Here is a 3,366-nt window from a genome sequence, read left to right on the forward strand (position 1 = left end):
TCTTTCTTAGTTGGTTCTCATATGATTGCACATGCTGAAAAGCTTTATATTATCTAAACCAGGTCAAGAAAATGATAGTGAGGTTGAAAAGCTTCGTCAAGTTAAATCAGTGTTTAAGGATGTATCTATTTTATTTGAAATTTCTGCTTTTTGTAATTCAATGTATTTAGTTATAATTTCTCTTTCTTTTTCTTTTTTTCATCAAGAATTGAATTTACCTTTGTGCTTTATAGGTTCATGTAGTATAAAGTGATGGGATGATCCAAAGATTGCTTGCCTACATGTTCCAAGCAAGTTGTAGGACCGGCCGGAGGATTGGCAATGGCTTTGCAAACATTTTACGTACCCAAATTTTGTGGTTTGTACATAATATTTTAATAATAATTTATTATTGTTTTACTTATTTTTTATTAATTTATTTCAAATAGTAGCACTAACATGTATATTGTGTGTTTAACAGAAGAAATCTGTTCTTGGCAAGAAAGCTCAGGAGTCAAAGAAACCTCTCCACCATTCCGGTTCGATGCCCTTTTCGTATAGGCTTGAGGCACAATGTCAAGTAAAAGTATATTAACTTTGAAATTTTATACAATTTATTTATTATTATTGATTAATAAAATTTTCTTAATGTTTTTTTTTTCTTCAAGAGGGTTCTAAGTTCCCAGAGATTGACATGTTCAAGGACATTTATGTTTGACCTGGTAATGAGACCACTAAGCAGCTTCATGTAAGTATATGTAATTATTATTATTCTTATATGTGGCATCCCGTCCCGACATTATCGAAACGTGCTTGTGAAATGACCCTTTTACCCCTAGCCTGTTTTCGTATTATTGTTTGGTGGTTTGGGTGGTGTTGGCAGGTGTTGGGCCACACACACACCCTCTCACACTCCCTCTCTCTCTCTGCCTTCCTCCCTGTCTCTCCCGTATTCCCATTTCCCTTCCCCTTTCACTGTGTACGTACGGACAAACCCACAAACACCCTAAACACTAGCAGATCGAGGAAACTAGGAGCACAGTTGTGATCGTGAAGTTCGTGGGAGCACACTCGTGCCATTTTCAGGTGTGTTGGTGAGGTCCCAAGGAGCTTGGGAGTGCATTGTTGGAAGTGTTTTGACGTCGGAGAAGCTTGGTTCGAAGTTGGCCGAGTTTTGAGTTTTGAGACAGGTGACACGTACCCCGAGGACGAGCGTGCACACGCGAGGCAGGGGGGCTACGACCCTTCTACATACCAGTGAGTGGGCCTTTGGTTTTCCGTATATACCTATATGCTATATTTTTCCCAGAACTTGAATAAATGTTTATTCGTTATGCCATGCATTACATTATCGTTTTTCGTGCATCGTTGGGTACGTTATTAGTTGCATATATTTATTCATATGCATATTGGGTGTTGTGGACGCACAGGTAAGTGCCAGGTAAGCGTTATTCACGTTTATGTTTCAATAATGGTTTGAGATAGTTAGAGAGCTCATAACCTGCACCCCCGGTGTTAGTGCTCCTGCCCGTGGCCAGGGCACAGTCCTTCACGTGATGTTCACCTCCCGCACCTTATGCTCACCTTGGACTCAAGGTAGGTGCACAGTCCTGTCGTACAGACCACTTTAGGTGGTTCCGACTCGTAGGTGACCCACGATTATTTGCCCAGTCTTCACGTGATCGTAGCACTTGTTTACACCCAGGCCTGTCGTACAAACCACCTTGGGTGGTTCCGACTCGTGGGCAGGTTTAGATATTGAGATTGAGATTTGAGCTCTAGATGCAGCCGTACAGGTCACGTTAGGTGACTCCGGCTGCCAGATTACATGATATTGATATGGTTAAACCCGGGCACTTGCATATCATTATGATATTTCGGCATGGCATATTATTTGAGCATGTTTGGCATATGTATTATGTGTATATATTTTCTGGGAAGTATACAGGTTTTACGACGAGGGGTTAGAAAGTATTTTATAAATGGTTTTCGAAAGCTTTGTTTTTGCCCACTCACACTTTGTTTTGCGCCCCTCCAGGTTCTAGTTGAGTAGCAGTTCCGGTGGTTTCCCAGAGGGCTTGTTCGGCACTTCTGACAGACACCTATCATTGTAGGGTCACCTTTGGGTGTACTTTTGTCGCAACTTTCTTTTGGACTGCTGTAGACCTGCTCTGAAATTGTCTTTCACTTACGCTAGCACTTGTTTAGTACCTTGCATGCTAGTTTTTAATTATTCGTACTTTTATATTACTACTTTATTGGCTTCTGCACGTGCACATGGCTACGTCACCTTCGTGTGACGGCCAGCACGCTCCGATCTCGATCGGGGTGTGTCATTATATGTATGAATTGTTCAAATATTATTTATATTTTGTTATTAAACATTATATGTTTTTCTTTATTATTACAAGCTGTTATGGTGGAAAAGAGCATTGCTGTTCTCCAAGAAGCAACATCGCAACTTCCCTCGGAGACCCTGATCGAGTACGTCACGGTACATGAGGATGTAGGTTTTCAGATCATGACTGATGTCCTGGATCAGAACTTCGATCGTCGTCATGGCAAGGTTGTTCGATGTATGGGGAAAGTGGGTTCGTGAGACAAGTGCCTCTTCTTCCAGATCAAACACAACAGAGGTCGATGCATTGAAGGAGGAGGTGATAACCCTAAGGGGTTAGCTTGCAGTCCAAGAAGAGTAAATGAGGGCCCAGGGCGAGGAGATGAGGAACTATGCCAGGACAGTGATAGACCTTGTACGAGCCATACAAATGTCCTACCTTCAAATCTCGCTACCAGCACTTCATCTTGCTCCACCTTCGACCTCAGAGCCACCTCGCCCTGCTGATACCCAATAGTCTGATGTATCAAACCTAGAAGACTACTTGTAGTTTTTTCTTTTTTGTTCAGACATCTTGTATGTACATTTTCATATATTTTATAATTAAGTACTTTTGCTTGGTTAATTAATTATTGTTTAGAATTTAATTACAATATTTAATAAAAATTAAAAAAAAAAAATTTTCACCAAAATAAAAAAAAGGGTTTGCGCAACGCATGACTACATCGCGCAAAGCCACTTTGCACGATGCACCTCTTATGTCATGCAAAGCCACTTTGCGCAACGTAGGTTACATCTTCGTCGCGCAAATCCTTCTATCACTGCCTGGGCGCGACGGTTGGCACGCGACAAAGGTTCGTTGCGCTAATGTTTGCTTGAAGGTTTTTTGACTTTTTGCGACGAAGGACCTGCGTCGCGCCAAAGTGTTTTTGGTAGTATTTTGTTCCTTTCCAGAAATAGTGTGGGTTATTTTAGTTCAGTTTTCAGAAGTAGTGTGTAATTTTGCTATAGTTCCAAAAATAGTATGGGTTATTTTGGTTCAGTTTCAG

At 41.1% G+C, this 3,366-nt stretch overlaps 1 long non-coding RNA gene across 1 annotated transcript; it reads left to right on the forward strand.

The window, feature by feature from the left end:
- Positions 1 to 573: 573 nt before the first annotated feature.
- LOC148699201 (uncharacterized) lies at positions 574 to 2,942 on the forward strand. The gene is made up of 2 exons (XR_015954698.1): positions 574 to 727; positions 2,391 to 2,942. It is a non-coding gene; the product is annotated as an uncharacterized LOC148699201 (long non-coding RNA).
- Positions 2,943 to 3,366: the final 424 nt, after the last annotated feature.

The sequence above is a fragment of the Pyrus communis genome, chromosome 1 (genome assembly GCF_041283825.1).
Source record: "Pyrus communis isolate YQ-2024b chromosome 1, ASM4128382v1, whole genome shotgun sequence".
NCBI classification, from domain to species: domain Eukaryota; kingdom Viridiplantae; phylum Streptophyta; class Magnoliopsida; order Rosales; family Rosaceae; genus Pyrus; species Pyrus communis.